Source organism: Bos indicus x Bos taurus, chromosome 17 (genome assembly GCF_003369695.1).
Source record: "Bos indicus x Bos taurus breed Angus x Brahman F1 hybrid chromosome 17, Bos_hybrid_MaternalHap_v2.0, whole genome shotgun sequence".
NCBI classification, from domain to species: Eukaryota; Metazoa; Chordata; class Mammalia; order Artiodactyla; family Bovidae; genus Bos; species Bos indicus x Bos taurus.
In genome coordinates, this window is record NC_040092.1 from 19,544,697 (window position 1) to 19,566,107 (window position 21,411).

The following is a 21,411-nucleotide window of genomic DNA, read 5'->3' on the forward strand; positions in this document are numbered from 1 at the left end:
GCAAGCCTGCCCAGCTGGGGCACGCTCACCTGAGACCGGGAGCCATGTGGATGCATGTCCCTGCGAGTCACAGAACAGATGCCAGTATGACTTGGTGCATGGAAAGAAGAGCTCACTCAACTCTCTGGAAAAGTTTAAGTACTTTCCAGCCCATCAAGTCCAGAGATGCTGATCTCTGGCTCTCTGGCAGCCTTACTTGTCAGCCTGATCCGTTGTGGGGTTTCTGTGGTTCTGTCTGTCTGCCCACCCACACTGATGGCAAGAGTGTGTGGCGGCGGGGTCTGATATAAGGCAAAGGACTTGGGTGATGTTTTAAATGCTGGATGAGGTTGTTACAACTCCCTAGGCTCAGTGGCAAGGCTCGGCTGCCCTCAGGGCATCCAGGTTCACTGGCTGCGTCCTAGCCCAGAGCTCCTCACTGTGACCCCCATCTCCTAGCCCAGCAGAGCCTGCTCTAGCCTCCCGGCTCTCTCCCAGCCTGGCTCCCTAGTGACTGGACCAGTTTTCAATTCCTCTTAGTTTTGAATTTCATGATTTTTTTCCCCCACAAGAAACCTTGGCAGAAGACTTTGTTCCCTGGGAAAAAAGCTCTCAGAAAAGCAGAGAACCCAGCTATCAGCTCAGCCCCTGGCTTGTCCTTGACGATGTCCCAGCACAGTACTTGTGAGCCGGCAGGCAGGTGGTGCTGAGGAAACTTACCTGGTGGGCACGGCCTTCGGGTGCTTCCCACAGCAGCCAATCAGAGACCTACTGATTATAGTCGAGCTGGCACAGCCTGTATGTAGCCAGCTGCTTTTTTGCCCGATAAGTTTGTTTGCTTATCTCTATTTTCCTGCCAATTGCTGGCTCCCTGGAGCCATGGGTGTGTTTGTGGTCATTTGAGGTGATTGGTAAAGTATGGATTAAGTGAGCAGGGCGGGGCGGGGTGTGAGAAATACGGGTGTCATCTTCTGGTCTCTCTCACCCCCTGGCTCTTACCTGCAGAGAGAATTTTCTCTGGTTCCTGCCCTAGAGGGTAGCAGCTTTCAGGCTTCTGGAAAGCTGGGAGCAGCCACCTCGGCTCAGTGGCTCTAGCTGAGGTCTTGAGTGTGCTGATGCTCTTGAGTGCTAAGTTGCTTCAGTCGTGTCTGACTCTTTGCGACCCCATGGACTGTAGCCCGCCAGGCTCCTCTGTCCGTGGGGTTCTCCAGGCAAGAATACAGGAGTGGGTTGCCATCTCCCTCTCCAGGGGATCTTCCCCACCCAGGGATCAAACGTGTGTCTCTTACATCTCCTGCACTGGCAGGCGGGTTCTTTACCGCTAGTGCCACCTGGGAAGCCAGAGTCCTTACAGCAGTGTCCATCTAAGGGCAAGTGAGTTTCCTTGGCTAGGGCAAACCAAGAGAGAAATAACAGGGTAGTCCAGACTGAACGCAAAAGCTATCCCGAGCAAGCTGCCCAGCCAATGGACTGGAACAGTGACCCAGCAGCACTGTAAACAAGCTTGACGCTCAGCCCTGTGTTCTCTGTTGGCCAGGATCCCTGGAAGCGCATCAGTATGTGAGACTCAGATATGTCCCAGGAACAGTAGGAGCCCCACGACTGCAGAACGCCAGCCTGGGTGATGTGTCATCGCTGAATGGCAGTTGGCCTGCCTCTGTTGCGTCACACGCTGTTAGTTTCTGAGTATAACTTTCTTCCCTTTTTAGCCTGGTGTCTCCAAGTCCTGGGGACCAGAGATAGAAATGAAGAGGGGCGTGCAGGGTTTGTTGGGCTGTTGCAATCTGCCGACAAAGCCATCATTGTCTGGGATAAAGCACCAGTTGGGTCACTTTGAATTGCTCCATCGCTCCAGTGCTCAGTAACGGCTGTTTTTCTTCCACCTCAGCGGCGTTCCTGGGGAGAGGTGAAAGATGGACTGCCTGATCCAGAGCGGAGAAACTGCTCTCCCTTGCCCTGTCTGTGCAGCAGCATCTCGGGTGATCAGTTAAGCATCCAGAGCAGACAGTCTGCTCCTGGTCAGCCGGCGTCCCAGGCTGCTGCTGGACCCCAGCTGCAATTTTGCTGTCTTGGCCTCTTGCAGGAAGGGAGCTTTTAAGAACCAGGCTGCTGCTCGTGGCCTCAACCTCCCGTGGCACTCACCTCTCCCGGCCAGGTGCCCCACCCACAGCCTTGTTGCTGAGCTGACCTCCCCTGTGACCTTTTAGCCTACCGTCTCCCCCGTTGTGTACGATACCTCAAGCTGCCAGGTTAATCTGGAGATCGAATCTTTCCTCTGGCTGGCTGGACTCCCGGATGCTGTCCCTCGAGCCTGGGACAGACACCCGGAGTTTTGATCCTTTCTGGTACCTCTGCCCCTCATTCAGTTCCACATTTGTGTGGTCAGATTAGTCCAATCCGGCTGTCTTTGTGGAAATCCCAGCAGCTGGGGTGAGGCCACCAGGGACTCCTGAGGGAATGAGGGAGCTCACACAGGAAAGCCTGGGCCTCCATTTGCTTCCAGTGCCAGGAATTTCATTTCCCTGCATCTGGATAGCTCTCCAAGTCCAGTGTGGTCACGAAATGACGTTTGAAGAGCTTAGGAGAAACGCAGAGTATGAGAAACATTTTTTTTTTAATGACCCTGATCCCAGACAGACAAGTTCAAGTGCTTGTTTTCTCAAAGATGGAGCTGCAGAGGCCAGAGAGTCTGTGAGGTGGACAAAGCTGGATGGACAGGAGGGGGTGATGTAAAATGCCCTTGTCCACATCGTTAGTTCTCCCTTAGATATAGTCTTGGGAACTGCCTCCATGAGGGGCTTGGGGAGAACAGAAGAACCTATCAATGGAACTGAACTGCTTCTTTAGTTCAGTCCTTTGAATTTTGTGGTATTAAAGTTGGGTGGGTAGCTATTAAAATATGTTTGCAAAAATGACTCATTTGTTTGCCCTTCTCTTAAGGATTAGAGCTTCCTTTGATACAAGCCAGTTTTCCAGATCACCGTTGTTTATTTCATTAATCATCTCTTTTATAAAATCAGCCATTCTTAATGGGAAGTGGAAATCCCTCTCAAATTGGTAATAATCTTCAATGCTTTCTTTTAAAAATATACATATATATTTATTTATTTGGCTGTGCTGGGTCTTAGTTTTGGCACCCAGGATCTTCAATCTTCTTTGCAGTGTGCGAGGTTTTTAGTTGCCGTATGAGAACTCTTAGTTGTGGTGTGGGATCTGGTTCCCCGACCAGGGATCGAATCCAGGCCCCCTGCATTGGGAGCTGGAGTCTTAGCCTCTGGACCACCACGGAGATCCCTGCACTGCTTCCTTGATTATTTAGAAACCTATTTCTGAGTGTTATTTCCTGTGTAGTCCTAGCACCATAGTGGCTTCTTGATAAAGTTGCACCGAGGCAGTGTGTTCACTTCTCTATTCAACCCTCTCAATCTCAAGTGAGCCGAGTTTTCAAATCTTCAATGACCCGTCTCCTCCGGGCTGTTGGCTGCCACCCGTTCTGCAGTGAGTTTGCCATTTCCGTTCCCTTTTTGTCCCGGGCCGCCCATTTTCCATTGGTTTGCATAACTTGTTAAATTGAGTGTAAAATGAGAGTAATTAACTTAGTGAGGGCTTAGAGACTCTCCTCTGAGTCAAGTGCACAGACCTTTACTATCTGCCTTGAATTATTTTCACTTTCTTCGGTGTACCTAAATTAAGCTCCAGCTAGTTGTGAGATAATGCTATACTTCTCAACTTCTTTTACAGAGTAATTTTAAGCCATTGTTATCCAGTTACATCAATGAAATTTGTTGGATGGGTTAACTTGTATGTATGAAAGAAATTATTTGCAGATCTTAAGACTACTGAGCTCTTAAGAAAATGCCAGTTTCTATCTCTGGGAGGGCGGCTGAGGCGGCGGCGGCCGGGGCGCCGGCTGTGGGGGCGCTGAGGCGGGAGCTGTGGTGGCGCTGGGCGCCCCTCGCCCCTCGGCCTCTGGGGACCAAAAAAAAAAAAAGAAAAAGAAAAAAAAAAAAGAAAATGCCAGTGTGTTCTCATTTCTGAAATGTGGCAAATTAAAAAAAAATAAAAAACTCCAAATCAACATGATAAACCAAGTCCCCTGGCTAATTAAGTATTCCTTTCTAATAATTATGAGAAGGAAATTCACTTTTTCCCCTTTTCAAAGTGGAAATAGTTTTATGAAGGTTCCTTTCCAGCTCTCCTCCTTGTTGTATAGAAATGCGTACTCATTGTCAAATGGAGTATTCAGGCATTTCAGGAAGACAGAATTAGAAGAACAGAATCCTCTGAAACATTCTTCTTGGGTTTATTTATTTTGTCACGGTGCCCTTTTTACTCTTTTTCTATGCCTGAATAGGTAAAAATAGACCTGTACCATCATTAAAGAGCCAAAGTTTTTACTTTTGATAAAGGCTAATGCTTGTTGTTTTTAAATGGTTCATGCTTTTTTGTGTTCTGTTTAATAAATCTTGCCAAACCCAGGACCTCTAAGATTTTTTTCCTAGGTTTTCTTCCGGAAGTTTTGTAGTTTTAGCTCTTACGTTTAGGATTGTGCTCCATTTTGAGTCAGTTTTTACATATGGTGTGAGGTAAGGGTTAAGATTCAGTTGAAGAAGTACTTTGATGAGTGTTCTTATTTATATCTCTTCTCATTCTGCTTCTTTAGTTGTTTTCGTAAGATACACTTCTAAAAGTAAAACTGTAAGGTCAAAGATTCACACTGAAGTCTTTGATATATGTTGCCAGACTGGTTTTCAGAAGTTGTATCAATTAGAAAAGACAACCCACAGGGAGCTCAAACCTTTGCTCACCCTGACAACCAAGAGGGGTTGGTGGGACGGGAGGGAGGGTCAAGAGGGGGAGCCTGTACCTGCAGCTGGTTCATGTTGATGTACGGCAGAAACCAACACAGTATTGTAAAGCAGTTATCCTCCAATTAAAAATAAATTTAAAAAAAATGACAGCCTCTATAATGGGAGAAAGAAAGTGTTAGTCGCTCAGTTGTATCTGACTCTTTGCGATCCCACGGACTGACTGTATGTAGCTCACCAGGCTCCTCTGTCCATGGGATTCTCCAGGCAAGAATACTGGAGTGGGTAGCCATTCCCCTCTCCAGGGGATCATCCTGAACCAGGAATCGAACCTGGGTCTACAGCACTGCAGGCAGATTCTTTACCATCTGAGCCACCAGGGAAGCCCATAATGGGAGAAAGTATTTGCAAATCATATATCCAATAAGGGCTATGCATCTGGAGTATATAAAGAACTCTGCAACTCCAAAATAAAAAGACAAACAGCCCAGTTAAAAACAGGCAAAGGAGTTGAATAGTTGTTTTTCCAAAGATATTATAGATATATGGGCTTCCCTGGTGTAGACGGTAAAAAAATCTGCCTGCAATGTGGAAGAACTGGGTTCGATCCCTGAGTCAGGAAGATACCCTGGAGAAGAAAATAGCAACCCACTCCAGTATTCTTGCCTGGAAGATTCCATGGACAGAGGAGCCTGGTGGGCTGTAGTCCATGGGGTTGCAATGAGTCAGACACGACTGAGCAGCTAGCACTTTCACAATAAGCATGTGAAAAGATGTTCAACACTACTAATCATTAGAGAAATGAAAGTCAAACCCACATTGCAATCCTGCTTTATATCCACTGCTAAGTCACTTCAGTCATGTCCAACTCTGTGTGACCCCATAGACGTCAGCCCACCAGGCTCCCCCGCCCCTGGGATACTCCAGGCAAGAACACTGGAGTGGGTTGCCATTTCCTTCTCCAATGCATGAAAGAAAAGTGAAAGTGAAGTCGCTCAGTCGTGTCCGACTCTTAGCGACCCCATGGACTGAAGCCTACCAGACTCCTCCAGCCATGGGGTTTTCCAGGCAAGAGTACTGGAGTAGGCTGCCATTGCCTTCTCCTACTAGATTGTGATAAATGTTGGCGAGCGTGTAGACAGATTGGGACCTTCCTATAGTGCTGGTGGAAATGTAAAATAGTGTAGCTGTTGTAGAAAGCAGCGTAGTAGTTCCTAAAAAACTTAAACATAGAGGTGACATTTGCCCCAGCAATTGCACTCATAGGTATGTGTCTGAGAGAAAGGAAAACACTGCACACAGACGTTCTTAGCAGCAGTGTTCCTGGTAGCCGAAAGGTAGAAACAGTTCAAATGCCCATCAGCTAATGAATAAATAAACAAAATGTTATCTATCCGTTCAATGGAATATTAGTCAGCCACGAAGTGGAATGATATACTTGCTCCAACATGGATAAGCCTTGCAGACATGCTAAGGAAGAAGCCAGTCACAAAAACCCACACATTGTGATTCCAATTCTATGAATCCTGCAGGATGAGCACATGTAGAGAAAGTGGATTAGTAGTTGTTCAGGATTGGGAAGTGATGACTAAGGGTACAGAATGTTGTTTTGAGGTTGTGAAAATATGCTACATTTGCTTGTGGTGATAGTTGCACAACTCTATGAGCACACTAAAACCATTGAATTGTATACTTCAGTAAAGTGAATTATGTCACAATAAAGCTGTTACCTCCCCCCCCCCCCCAAAAAAAAGGTTGTACTGACTAGTATTCCCACTAGCAGTGTGTAAGAGCCCATTTGCCTATATCCTCCCCAGCTCTGGGTTGTTCATAACCGTAATTTTAAATTCTAAATCAGCTCTGTTGAGGTTTAATATGTAAACAATAAAATGCATGCTTTTAGATGTGCCGTTACATGTGTGTGCTCAGTCAATTGCTCGGTCGTGTCTTGTTTGTGACCCCATGGACTGAAGCCCACCAGGCTCTTCTGTCCGTGGAATTTTCCGGGCAAGGATACTGGAGTAGGTTGCTTTTTCCTTCTCCAGGGAATCTTCCCAACCCAGGGATCGAACCCAAGTCATTCTAAATCAGCTCAATTGAGGTTTAGTATGTAAACAATAAAATTCACCCTTTTAGATGTGCAGCTGTATAATTTTGACAAATATACACACGTGTACACGTGTATTACCACTGCGGCCCAGACACAGGGCATTTCCACCCCCGAGAAGGTTCCCCCGGACCCTCCCTGGGCATTCTGCCCCATCTCTGTCTCTCTCACTGTAGCTTAAGTTTGTCCAGTGTTTTGTGTAAATGGAATCATACAGGATAATACTCTTTTATCTGACTTCTTTTGTTCAGCATATATTTAACTCATCTGTCATACATGTTGCTCCATGTATTAGTATTGTTACCTGGATAGACCACAACCTGCTTATCTGTTCACCTGTTGGTAGATATTTGGCTTGTCTTCCTTTCATTGTTTTCAGCTTTATCACGAATAAAGCTGCTACGAATGTTTATGTACAAGCCTTGGTGTGGACGTATATTTTTATTTCTCTTGGGGAAATGTTTGGTGATGTGTAAAGTGTGTGTTTAACTTCATAAAAAACTGTCAAATGATTTCCGAAAATGGCTATACCTTTACAAAAATATCAGGTACCATTATTACTGTGCATTCAAAACTCTGTTAATCTGATAGCCAAAAAATGGCGTCTCTGGTGTTTTAATTTGCATCTCTTTTATCTATAGTGTATCATTTGTTTCCTGAATTTGACCATTTATTTTATTTTATTTTTTTTGTTTCGATTGTTTATTAACCAGATTACAATAATAATCCCGGTAGATACCTTAGTTCATCCTTCTAATAAGCCTGTTGATCTGGTCTTCCCTGTTGCCAGCATCTCCACCTTCTACAAAATGGGTGGTCTTTTTCTTCATTCCACCTCGTGGAGAAGACAATTTAAAGGGCCACAGGAAGTTGTTTGCTTCTTTGAAACGTTTTCCAGCGGTATAGATCTCATGAATCAGATCCTCCATGCAGATGATTCCATATTTCCCAAGAGATCGAGCAATCAATGCGTTGTCTGTCAGGGCAATTCGCTTTTTGTTGATTTTGCCGTAACCACGCTTGTAAATCAATTCATTTACAGACTTCAGATTTGGGTACCCCATGCAATGTACGGCTCCAAATTCTCAGCATGTTAACTGAGGCCTTGTTGAGCTTCACAGAGGTGCCGTTGAAGATCTGCCGGAGGCGAAGGAGCCGCAGCACCTTTCAAGCCTTTGGGCTCACACCATTGATTCCTCTGATCCTGATGACAAACGCCAATTTGGGTTCCGCGGGTACATAGAAGTTACCCGCTTTTCGTGCCATCTTAGCCATTCAAATTTCAGTTCTGTACATCTGCCTGTATTCCTTGTGGTAATGCTTAGCTTTTTCATAGATAAGCTTCCTCCTTGCCTTTCGAAGCATCTTTTGGGCAAACTTCTTTCTCAGTCGCTTGATCTTAAGCTCTGCGAAATTCTTCCACTTTTTCTTAAGGGTTTCTGGCACAGCAGGAACCTTCTTTTTCTTCTCTTCTGCACCCTCCATGGTTCCAGCCGGGAAAGAGCTGACCATTTATTTTATATTTGTGAGTTTCCTTTTAATTCTTTGGATTTGTTCTTTTTTTTTTTTTTAAGTTGGGATGTGGGTCTTTCCTTCTCCAGTTTTTTTTTTTTTCATCTTTCTGTTATAAAAAATGATAACAGAAAAGTTGAAGTAACGGTGCAGCCATCATGTTTATAATCACTGCCCATACAGTTCACATTTGTTAACTTTTGCTATACTTGCTTAATGTGTCTGTATCTCTTACTTTCTAAACCCCTAATAATACAAGAGATTTCTTTCTAAAACTTCCCTTTCCTAAACCCTACCCTCTCTTCTTTCCTTCCTCTCTCTTTCCCTTCTTTCTCATTCTGCTTTAAAAAAAAATTTTTTTTTTAATGTGGACCATTTTTAAAGTCTTTATTGACCTTGTTACAACATTGCTTCTGTTTTACGTTTTGGTGTTTTGGCTCTGAGGCGTGTGAGATCTAGTTCCCCGACCAGGGATTGAACCTGCGCCCCTTGCATTGGAAGGCAAAGTCCTAACCGTTGGACCCCCAGGGAAGTACCCTCATTCTGCTTTATTTAAATAACTGGTATGAGAAGCTAGCTCTTCCTCCTGCCCTATCGTCTTTTTGGATTATCAGTTCAGTCATTTCCGTCGCTCTTCATGTCCGACTCTTTGTGACCCCGTGAATCAGAAAATAACACTGAACCTGAGCGTGAGACAGAGAGACGCTGACTTTCCACGGCTCTCTTCTTTTCCCAAGAGTATAACTACTGTAGCGGACCCCAGCCCACCAGAAAAGGGGAGGCAGCAGTGAGGTGGAGAACTTAAGGCTCCAGAGAGTCAACACTCTAAACTCCCGTCATCAAAGCCAAGAATGAAGGAGGCAGGGCACCAGAAGCCATAACTGCCGATACTTTGAGAAAGACCTCTTTATTTCTCCTGCCGGAAACCGTTTTCTCTACACCCCCTCTCCTGGGTTAAGTCCCGCCTGTCTTGGAGACTCAGCTCAGGCATCCTGCTTGAGGAAGCCATCCTGAATCCACGACTGGGCGCCCTGCTGTTTCCATGCCCTGCACACATGCCCTCGCTCCCTTGAAGCAAGACGTTTCTGACTTTCCCATTAGCTTTCGAGGTCCGAGGGCCAGAGCCTGGCTTTTGCGCCTGGTCCTCCACGCAGAGTCTGATGCGTCCCACGCAGGCTCTTGGCAAGTGTTGCTGGGAGGCTTCACTTCCTGGCCGGCTGACGATTTCTCCAGTTATGGCTGCGTTTGCTTTCCTGGTCGTGAAAGCATGGTGGACTCGCAGGCTCTTCTTTATCAAAACTCGTATTTGTCTGAGCCTTATAAAAAGCTGAGAAATGAAAACTGTGGCCTTTCCCTTTTTATTTGTTCCAGCAGCTGCCTTCTAATCATTTTAGGGCAGTCGTTTCTCACTTGGTACTTTTCACTTTTCTTTATTCTTTTAGATTCTTAGAATTATGGGCTTTGAACCGAAAGAGGCTTAGCCATCAGCTGCACAACCTAAAGGGCTTCCAGGTGGCTCAGTGGTAAAGAATCCACCTGCCAATGCAAGAGATGCGAGTTTGATTTTTGGGTCGGGAAGATTCCCCGGAGAGGGAAATGGCAACCCACTCCAGTATTCTTGCCAGGAAAACCCTATGGACAGAGGAGCCTGGCAGGGGTCCATGGGATCGCAAAAGAGTTGGACACAACTGAGCAACTAAACAACAGCAACAACACAACTTAAAATGTGAACCCAACTGGCCTGTCCACTTTCTTCTGGAGTACCTGCAGCGTTTAGAACTGCACCCTCAGCATTCCTGCCTGGGTTTTCCCTCTCTCCCTCCCGCTGTCTCCCAGGTTTCCCCTCGCTGGCCTGCCTGAGTGGTGCTTGATACAGGGCCTTGCTGTGAAGCGTGCCTGAGAGCTGAGGTGAGGGTGAGTGATGGGTCCCTGGCGGCGTTTTCTTGCTCGGGAGGCTGGGAGCATGGGGAACGGCAGGCTTCAGTTCCTGTTAAAGAGCTCTTAGGCTTTTCTCCTATGTAGATACTTGTCTGGGCTGGGAGAGTGAAATGGTGCTAATAAAAAAAGGGAGAGAGTTGTGTTTGTGCTGCTAATACTGGTGGGATTCAATCTGCCTTTTCATTGAAGAACCGCGTATCTAATCTCTTAAGTGGTAGTTCTCTTTGGCTCTCAAGGACCTTTGCTCATCACCCACCCCTAACAGTCATTCTCTCCTTGTCCCTTGAGTCGAGTCGCTGGGAGGATTGGCTGAGGCGGCCAAGAGTCCTTCAACTGTGCTTTCTCACAGCCTAGGGTCAGAACTGTTCCAAACGTTGTGGGAAATGTCAGCCGGATGCGTTCATCCGTTTATCAAGAACCTCCTGTGTTCCACACCCTGTTAGTCCATTCTGAATACCTTTCTTCACTTCATTCTTGCCACAGCTCTGTGAAACAAGACTGTCTTCCCCCAAAAAAGCGAAGTTATGGAAGGCCAGCTGTCTGCCTGAGGCCGCATGGTTGGCAGGCGGGGACGCGGATGGGAGAGTCGCAGGTGGTTAGGAAAGCGTCCTTCTGAGTAAAAGCTTCTGCTGTACTTTAGAGTCAGCCCTAACCATGAGGCACGTGGCGTTTCTACCCATGAAGTTAGGCCGGCCTGAGATTCTGTCGATGGATTTTTCTGTCATCAGGACAGCACAGTGGACAGGATCAGATTTCCTCAGTAAAACCTGGAATTTCGACATGAGAGGAATCAGATGTTATCCTTCTTCCTTATGCCAAGAAAGTGTAGCCAGCCCTTGCAATAATAGAAAGACTCTGAAACTTAACAGTTAAAAAGTCCCCGTAGAGCTTTCTTGGCAGCTCAGTAGTGAAGCATCTGCCTGCCAATGCAGGGGACACAAGTTCGATCCCTGGTACGAGAAGATCCCACATGCCTCTGAGCAACTAAGCCCGTGTGCCATAACTCCTCAACTCACATGCCGCGACTACTGAAGCCCACATGGCTAGAGCCTGCACTCTGCAGCAGAAGCCATTGCATTGAAGAGTAGCCCCCGCTTGCGGCAGCTGGAGAAAGCCCACCCTGTGTGCAACAATGAAGACCCAGCCCAGCCAAAAATAAATAAAATTATTATTATTTTTTTAATCCCTGTAAATGGCTGGCTTCAGGTCTTGTTCACAAGTACCCCTCCCCCAGCTCCTCTTCCCTGCAAATGCACACTGGTCCCCAAAGATCTGTAGGATAAATAGCACAAAATCTTGCCGTTTGGTTCAGTCTGTCATTGCCCCACAAACTCCTGCCCGGCCCATTTGTTGCTTTTGTGTGTGATTGTGGAGCATAGTCCTCAGCATAGCAGGGACTTCAATTTTGAGAAAATAAAATGTTCGTCAGTTTTTGGGTGGACTTTACCCTCAGCCCTTCTGTTTGTTGGATTATTTGTGCCTTAGATATTCCCATTTTATTTTCGTCTGCTCTCCCAGGAGGCCTTGAAGCAGGGGGAAATGAAAGAGATAAGTCACCCTGACCTTGATTTTTATAGCACTGTAGTAGCTAAAGGTGTGTTTACCCTCTCAGGGAGCCATAAAAAAAACACTTTTCTTTTTAAGCATTTGCAACAGCAGTTAAGATGGCAAGTAGCTCTGCAGCTGGGTTTATAACACATAAAGATCAGAGGTTAAAATTCGGGTAGGGTAATAAATCAAAACCTCTTTTCATCTTTCACCCCTGTTTTTAAGTTTGGTTTTATGAGTAACAAATTGTTGCTTCTGACCAAGAGGGCATGGTGCAAATGAGTATATCAGAAAGGGAAAATGTAAGTATTTTGAAGGCGAGAAAGTATGTGTTGGGAGACAGTGTCAGCAGATGTCAGTGTCATCTCAGCTGGCCAGGGCGGAGACGGATGGCGTTTCTGAAGCAGAGACCAAGCAGAGATTATCCAGCTTGCCTTCGATTTAGGGTGTTAATCTCCACCTCTACTGCTCATCCCCAAAGCCTCTGCCACTTAGAAGGTTAATGAGTTGATTAAAAAGCATGCCTGGGAGGAGGATGAAAAGAGGGAGAGACGTAGGGTGACAACCGATTCTCAGCAGCAGATGAAAGGAACAGTCTCTGTATAGGCAAAAGTAGAACAGATTTTATTTTGAAATATCTTTTATGGGAAGAGGGCTGTGGAGAGTTCTTCATCTGTTTGGATGCTTTTTAAAGGGGCCATCCCCTGTGGCTCAGACAGTAAAGAGTCTGCCCACGGTGCAGGAGGCCCGGGTTCAATCCCTGGGCTGGGAAAATCTCCTGGAGAAGGGAATGGCTACCCACTCCAGTTTTCTTGCCTGGGAAATCCCGTGGACAGAGGAGCCTGGCAGATTGCAGTCCATGAGACAAAGAGTCGGACCCGACTGAGCGACCAGCACTTTCAGTTTTCTTGCCTTTTATAGTCCCTCTTCTCGACAAGAGATGAGAGGTCTGGGGTTGTGGTGGGGTGCTCTAGACCTTGCTCATCCCTCTTTTGCTTAATGGTAGCTGGTGTTACCCCATCACCTCCTACTGTGGGTGCCTCTCAGTTGTATTCTTAGGGCCAGCCTCTGGGGAGGGGTACAGTTCAGACCCTATGAACTGGAAAGGACATTGGGAGAAGCTAGTTCAGTGCTCCCCCATCGAGAAAAGGGAAACTGAGGCCGGGGTAAAGGAATGACTTGTGGGGCAGAGATGGTGTCCCTTTGCCGTTTAGCATCCAGAACTGGGACCAGGGGGCTGGAGCGAGCCTCCTGGTTTCGTCTTCTGCAGTTTGCAATAAACCCTTCTCTTTCATCTAGGCATCTTCTCCAAAGTGAAGCAATCCTGGAAAAAGTAGCAGTCAGTTAATTCACAAAGCCCTGTGGCCTGATTTTAAATGGTGAGGGGAGGAGATGGGAGGTGGAATGGGGAGAGGGGGACATAAAACGAGGACAAAGGGACAGTAACACATCCTGTGAGAGCCTGGACTTGAGGCCAAGGAGGACTTCAGTGTGGGAGGGAGCAGGTATTGAGAGGGGGAGGGCTGCTGGAAGGGTAGGGAGGTGTGGGTTGGGCAAAGGCAGGAATGAGGCCGGCGGGAGGTGGGGGAAAATTAGAGAAAATCAGAGATACCAAGGGAACATTTCATACAAAGATGGGCACAATAAAGGACAGAAATGGTATGGACCTAATAGAAACAGAAGATACTAAGAAGAGGTGGCAAGAATACACAGAACTTTACAAAAAAGATCTTGATGACCCTGATAACCATGATGATGTGATCACTCACCTAGAGCCAGATATCCTGGAATGTGAAGTCAAGTGGCTTTAGGAAGCATCACTGTGAACAAAGCTAGTGGAGGTGATGGAATTCCAATTGAGCTATTTCAAATCCTAAAAGACGGTGGTTTTAAAGTGTTGCACTCAATATGCCAACAAATTTGGAAAACTCAGCAGTGGCCACAGGACTGGAAAATGTCAGTTTTCATTGCAATCCCAAAGAAAGGCAATGCCAGAGAATGTTCAGACTACCACGCAATTGCACTCATCTCACATGCTAGCAAAGTAATGCTTAAAATTCTCCAAGCTAGGTTTCAACAGTATGTGAACCAAGAACTTTCAGATGTTCAGGTTGAGTTCAGAAAAGGCAGAGGAACCAGAGATCAAATTACCAACATCTGTTGGATCATAGAAAAAACAAGAGAGTTCGAGAAAAACTTCTGCTTCATTGACGACGCTAAAGCCTTTGACTGTGTGGATCACAAAAAACTGGAAAATTCTTAAAGAGATGGGAATACCAGACCACCTAACCTGCCTCCTGAGAAGTCTGTATCCAGGTCAAGAAGCAACAGTTAGAACTGGACACGACAATGGACTGGTTCCAAATCAGGAAAGGAGTACGTCAAGGCTGTATGTTGTCACCCTGCTTATTTAACTTATATGCAGAGCACATCATGGGAAATGCCAGGCTGGATGAAGCACAAGCTGGAATCAAGATTGCCAGGAGAAATATCGATAACCTCAGATTATGCAGATGACACCACCTTTATGGCAGAAAGCAAAGAGGAACTAAAGAGCCTCTTGATGAAAGTGAAAGAGGAGGGTGAAGAAGCTGGCTTAAAACTCAACATTCAAAAAACTAAGATCATGGCATCTGGTCCAGTCTCTTCATGGCGAATAGATGGGGAAACAATGGAAACAGTGACAGACTTTATTTTCTTGGGCTCCAGAATCACTGCAGATAGTGACTGCAGCCATGAAATTAAAAGATGCCTGCTCCTTGGAAGAAAAGTTATGACCAACCTAGACAGCATATTAAAAAGCAGAGACATTTCTTTGCCAACAAAGGTCCGTCTGGTCAAAGCTGTGGTCTTTCCAGTAGTCATGTATGGATGTAAGAGTTGGACCATAAAGAAAGCTGAGCACCAAAGAATTGATGCCTTTGAACTGTGGTGTTGGAGAAGATTCTTGAGAGTCCCTTGGACTGCGAGGAGATCCAACCAGTCCTTCCTAAAGGAGATCAGTCCTGAATATTCATTGGAAGGACTGATGCTGAAGCTGAAACGCTAATACTTTGTCCACCTGATGCGAAGAGCTGACTCATTGAAAAAGACCCTGATGCTGGGAAAGATTGAAGACGGGAGGAGAAGGGGACGACAGAGGATGAGATGGTTGGATGGCATCACCGACTCAATGGATGTGAGTTTGGGTAGACTCCGGGAGTTGGTGATGGACAGGGAGGTCTGGCGTGCTGCAGTCCGTGGGGTTGCAAAGAGTCGGACTCGACTGAGTGGCTAAACTGATCTGAACTGGGAGGTAGGAAGACCATTTTCCCTCTGGTGGGGGAAGTACTAGTGAGCAAAACAGACGAGTCACTATGTGCCTCGTGGAAAATGCAGTTGGTTGTGAAGGCACACCGTCAGTCCACACACACACACACACACACAGGCTGTCGCAGGTTATGGTCGGTACAGGGGTAGCCAACAAAGTCATTTACACTGAGAAGTCATTTACTCTGGGAGGGAGACAAGGAAGGTGAATAAGGTTCTTGTTTAACCCAGATGTGTAGCTGTGGGGACCTGGACCTGGGTGAATATGTAGGGATTCTCTCTAGCAAGCAGGGCAACCCCTGAAGGAGTCTCACTGGGGGAGAAATGTGAACAGACACGTATTGTCCTGGTCCAGGTTGTTCTGGCCTCCTGGGTGGGAGGGAGGCAGGCGGGGCGGAGCCCGGAGAGGAAGCCTGGGGACCTTGGCGGGGGCCCTGTGTCAACCCTGCCTCCCCGTGCCCCCTCCCCTGGCCTTTGCCGTGCACCACTGAGGGACCCCTGCACAGCACACACGTGGTCTCCGCCTGTCTGTCAGCTCCACGAGGCTAGGGACTTGGTTCTGTCTGCTCCTCTGTCCTTGCACCTAGCACTGCCCTAAATAACAGATCTGGGTGAGTGGATCAGGATTGTGTCCTGAAGAGAGTGGTGTTTCAGCTGGATTAATCTGCCCACAGTAGGAGTGCTGTATATGGCCCATATGTAACCCGAAGAGATTCCGTCTCTTGCCATCAACCCGTTGCTGGTGTTAAGCACCATTTGACACAGGGCGTTATGCTGTGATAGGTGCAACATAGAATTAACTACTGGCTCCAGCTTCGGGCCCCATAAAGGTTAGAACTTGATAGATGTACCCAGAGCAACTTTAGTTAACTTACTGTAGTGTCACTGTGACCCTAGTCACATTGCCAAAGGTTTGGAGCCTTGAATGCAATAGAGAACAGATCCATCTTTTTTTTTCTTAATAGTCAATGTTGACTTTTAAAAACGTAGCAAACACAGGACCTAATAAAAATGTAGCACATATTTGCACACTTTATTAGGAGCTTTAGCAGAAATAAACACTAACAAATTCCCCCCCCCCCCCCAAAAAAAAACGTAGCCAATGCTTTTTAAAGCCTATTTATAGGTCTTGGCTACCTGAAGCCTGTCACCTTATCCTTTGAAATGCATCAGACAGCTTCAGATTTCTGTGCCTGTTAAGTAGGTTACGTAGCTGGCGGTACCTCAGAGATGGCTGATGATGGTGATAATAACAAATTTGTTTCTTGCCAGCCTTCATAGGAACTCAGAAACATTTGCAAGATGACCTATCCCGACTCTGTCTCTGCCAGCCAGTCCCGTGTCTCCAGGTGCGCTCTGGCTGGAGACCTCTGCCGATTTACGTCCCCTCTCTGCCAGGTGTCCGCAGCTGGTGGTTTTTCCATTCTTCACACAGAAATCTTAACCTTGGTGAATACTTGAACCTGCTAATTACCTTTTCCCGTAGGCGAATGAAAGTGCTAGGGAAATGCCGTATTCTTTGAGGCTGGTACTGAATATAATCGAAACCCCTTACTTGTACCTGTGAGTTGGCCACTTTGATCAGGGTGAGGGCGGCAGTTACCGTATCAGCGAGGTGGGGCTGTGCCGTAGACAATAAAATGGGAATAGCGCTTGTGTTTGGGTGTGTAACCATGCGACTTTGTTTTGTTTTGCTGGCTTCACCTTCGAAACTTCCTTTTGACGTTAAGTGTTGCGGTTAGAAAATGAAAGGGACATGTGTGAAGAAAATTAAAGAGGGCAGTTTCAGATTTCTCTTTTTAAATAGGTTAAGTTGTTTGAATAAGTAGAGAAACAGACTCCATTCTAAGGCGGAAGTGACCCAGCCGAAATGGTTAGTGCTGTCCACAGTGGTGTATTTGTTAAGGGCAACTCCAATCAAAATGCCAGAATAGTTTTCTTTTGAGATTGGACACCATGACTATAAAGTTGGAACATGGAGGAATAAACAGGCAAGGATTAAAAAAAAAAATGATGGGGACTAACTCTACTTAGTAACGTGTATCACAAACTTCCAATTATTAAATCACTGTAGTACTAAGACAGGTAGACACGAATCAGTGATAGGAGGCCCCCCCAGAACAGACCTTAGCGTATATTATGACCAACCTAGATAGCATATTCAAAAGCAGAGACATTACTTAGCCAACAAAGGTCCGTCTAGTCAAGGCTATGGTTTTTCCTGTGGTCATGTATGGATGTGAGAGTTGGCCTGTGAAGAAGGCTGAGCGCCAAAGAATTGATGCTTTTGAACTGTGGTGTTGGAGAAGACTCTTGAGAGTCCCTTAGACTGCAAGGAGATCCACCAGTCCATTCTGAAGGAGATCAGCCCTGGGATTTCTTTGGAAGGAATGATGCTAAAGCTGAAACTCCAGTACTTTGGCCACCTCATGCAAAGAGTTGACTCATTGGAAAAGACTCTGATGCTGGGAGGGATTGGGGGCAGGAGGAGAAGGGGATGACAGAGGATGAGATGGCTGGATGGCATCACTGACTTGATGGACATGAGTCTGGGTGAACTCTGGGAGTTGGTGATGGACAGGGAGGCCTGGCGTGCTGCAATTCATTGGGTCGCAAAGAGTTGGACATGACTGAGCAACTGAACTGAACTGAACTGAATGGAAGTGTCATCAACTAGTGAGGGAAGATGAGATAATCAGATAACCAGTCGGAGTTTATTTTGGTGAGCTGTGTAAAGAGCGCAACGAGTTAAATATAAAAATGGAAACCGTTTAAAACATAGGCACAAAACACCAAAAGAACTGGGGCGCTCAGAAGTGGTCCCAGGTGTTACATGTGAGAATGTGGTGTATGATGATGACAGTATTTTACTCCAAGGGGAAAGGTGGGTAATTGAGTGAACGGGTAGGAACCACTGACTGAAGCAGGATCCCAGTATCTTCATGACACCAACACAACTTCCAGATGAAGGAGATAACTGATAAAAATGTGAAGCTGTGAAAGAAGACGTAGATATGTGTTTTCACCGTCTTGGGATAGAAAAGCCCTTTTAATTATGACACAAAAGATGGAAACATAAAAGACAGGACTTTACATTTTTGATTGTATTAATGAACAATTCCAACTGAAAACAATAACAACCCAAAGCTCATCTTGTATGAAAAAGTTAAGTCGAGTGAAAAAGCAAAACAAAGCACCCTGAAAATAGTCAAGACGACATACTAACTCTGCCGTGTGTGCTGCAGACATTTCTGCCAAATTCAGAGCTCTCACACAACAGGAAAGGAACAGAAGACGTGCAGACAGTTAACATGAGAAACCCAAAGACCAATAAACATGAAAAGATACTAATAAGTCGGAACTGAAAAATGAGTGATCTGAATTTTTTTTGTTTGTAAGATTAGCAAACATCAATAATGACTAATATAAGCAAGGGTTTGGGAAGTAGGCAGTGTTCACTGCTATTAAGAGTGTAAATTAGTATAACCCTTGAAAGTCTTTGACTAAAACCAAGTTATAAATGTACACATACCCTCTGATTCAGGTTTCCAATTTCTAGAAATTTATCTCACAGAAACAGTCATGCCATTGCACAGAAATATAAGTAGCAATACGGTCATCTCAGCACTAATAGTGAAAAACAGAAGCAATGTATGTCCATTAATATAAATGAATGCCTGTTCATGGAAAAGTGGTTAGGTAGATTGTTTTAAATGTACACAATGGAATATTCTGTAACCAATAAATCTATACCCAACTATAATAAGATGTTCATGACCTGTAAGTGAAAAAAAGTAGACTATAAAACAAGATAATCCCATATATTTATTTTTTTTTCTTTTTTTTTTGTTTTTCTTTTTTTTCTTTTATTTTTTTTTCTCTAATTTTATTTTATTTTTAAACTTTACATAATTGTATTAGTATTAGTATTAGTATACCTGTGGCGGATTCATTTTGAAATTTGGCAAAACTAATAATCCCATATATTTAAATATTTTTTCATAGGTTTTAATCTGAATGTATGCATGCATATACATAATCAAATAAATATACATTACAGGGACTTCAGGCCAACTGCAAAGTGAGAGAGAACAGTCCACAAGACTTCCCCCACTTCTGACACCAACTGCAAGTTCCCAGAACCATCCTCGGGTCCTGTAATTGCTAGAAAGACACGCAGGACTCGCTGAGCGCTGCTAGACTCATGGTTACAGTTCATCACAGGGACAAGATGAAATCAGCCAAGGGAAGCCGTGCGCAGGGCCGGGGCTGAGAGGGTGCAGGTGTGGTGCTTCTGTCCGCCCTCTGCCACTGGACCGCGTGACCTCCCCCCACCACAGTGTGTGACACTGCTCACCCGGGACGCGCACCTGAGTCTTTGGTCTTCAGAGTTTCTCCTGGGCTGGGTCACTGCCTGTGTGACTGACCTCTAGTCTCCAGCCCCTCCCAGAGACTGCCGATACTTCTTAGTCATCACTTCCTCTGGAGATTGGAACCACACGCCCTGCTCCCTGCTCCACGGTCCCCATCCTCATCACAAAGTGAGGTTGTCCTGAGCCCCAGGCACACTCAGATCCAACTGTTAAGCAGGACATTCCAGCGGCCTGGAGGTCACCTCCAACCCCCACGAGGCGAGGGCAAGGGCTAGACTTCTCTTTGGATAAGGTTATTTCTCAGTACACAGTGTTATCACCAAAATTTAAACAAGGGTGATTACTAGGTGGTGGAATTGCAGTCGACTTTGCTTTCATTCTTGGTACTGTTCTGTGTTGTTTGAATTTTCTTTCAGTATGAGTATATAATTTATTTAAAAGTTAAATAAGACTAACAAAGCTTAAAAAGAGGTTAAAATGAAAAGTAAGTCTCTGGGTAAGGTGGGGGTGGACAGGTATGCATGCACGCTTAGTCGTGTCCCACTCTTCACGACCCCATGGGCTGTAGCCTGTCAGGCTCCTCTGTCCATGGGATTTCCCAGGCAAGAATACTGGAGTGGGTGGCTGTTTCCTTCTCCACGGGATCTTCCCCACCCAGGGACTGACCCTCTGTCTCCTGCATTGGCAGGCGGATTCTTTACAGCTGCGCCACTTATTCAGAGACATGCTATAAAAAGAAGTAAAGACCCAAACCTAGGGGAAACATTAGCAGAGGAGTATCATAGAGTGTTAATGTCATTAATGTTACAGTATTACCGATATAAAATAGCAAGAAAAAAACAACTAACATTTCAACACATGTTGAAAAGTGAGTTAAGATTTGTCGTCTAGGTAACAAGAGTGTCCCAAAGCTGGCTTCCTGCTTTTGAGGTCATGCTCCAGCTGCAGAAGATACCACGACTGGGGAAGGTGGGCGAAGAGTACATGGGATGCTTTATACCTTTTTTTTTTTTTAACCTTCTGTGAGTCTATGTAATTATTTCAAAATAATAAGTTTTTTTAAAAACAAAAGGCACAGATAGCTCATCAAAGAGACGCATAGCTAGTACACAGATTTTTAAAAGCGTTTTACTGACAGGTTATACAGTTGAAGTCAGGCACCACTTTTTCCTGTTGTTAAGTCCAGTCTCATCCTCAGTCCAGAGGAGCCGGGTACACCTGGGTTCTGGGTTCAAGTTTACGCCCCTGGCAAATAGACATGTGGTTATAGTTTTAACTGGTACCCTGCCTAGCATCACTGCTCCCACCTAGAAGGCCAGTCGTGGCTCGAGGCGGACAGGAAACACCAGGCTTTCACACCCAGAAACACACCTAAGACTGAAGTTCGGTGCTCAGCAACGTGCCCCAGACTTGGGCATCGCCTGCTCTGCGCCACCCGTGGTCCCAGGCTCCCCTAAAGAGGAGGGGCATCGGCATTCGCTTACCAAAGGCGGGACTCTGACAGCTCATGCCAGCAGTCCAGAAAGGGAAACCATCCTTTGCTCATTTGCTTGGCAATGGTATAAGCGTGGTGGCGTCTGTGCCCAGGTGGGCGGCCTGGACACGGAGCGCTCAGGCAAGGACTTGAGCCACTGTCCTTCACGTTCAGGGCCAGGGGAGTCACTGCTGCGGCCAGCCCAATTCTACCCGTTTCAGCTCCATCAGGGTGCTCTAGGTTTTGATTGTCACGGAAATGGTCACTCCCGGCTAAGTACACAAAACAGACAACCACAGTCCTCACAAACGTGCTCATACATGTGAGCAGACAACACCTAGACACGGGCACACCCGCACACGC

The 21,411-nt window shown here is 45.9% G+C and overlaps 1 protein-coding gene and 1 pseudogene across 4 annotated transcripts in view; one reads left to right on the plus strand and one right to left on the minus strand.

Annotated features, from left to right (window-relative positions):
* Positions 1–21,411, plus strand: part of MLXIP (MLX interacting protein) — a 60,717-nt gene that overhangs the window by 14,928 nt on the left and 24,378 nt on the right. The gene's annotated exons all lie outside the window — the stretch shown is intronic.
* On the minus strand, positions 7,626–8,398 carry LOC113907558 (annotated as a pseudogene).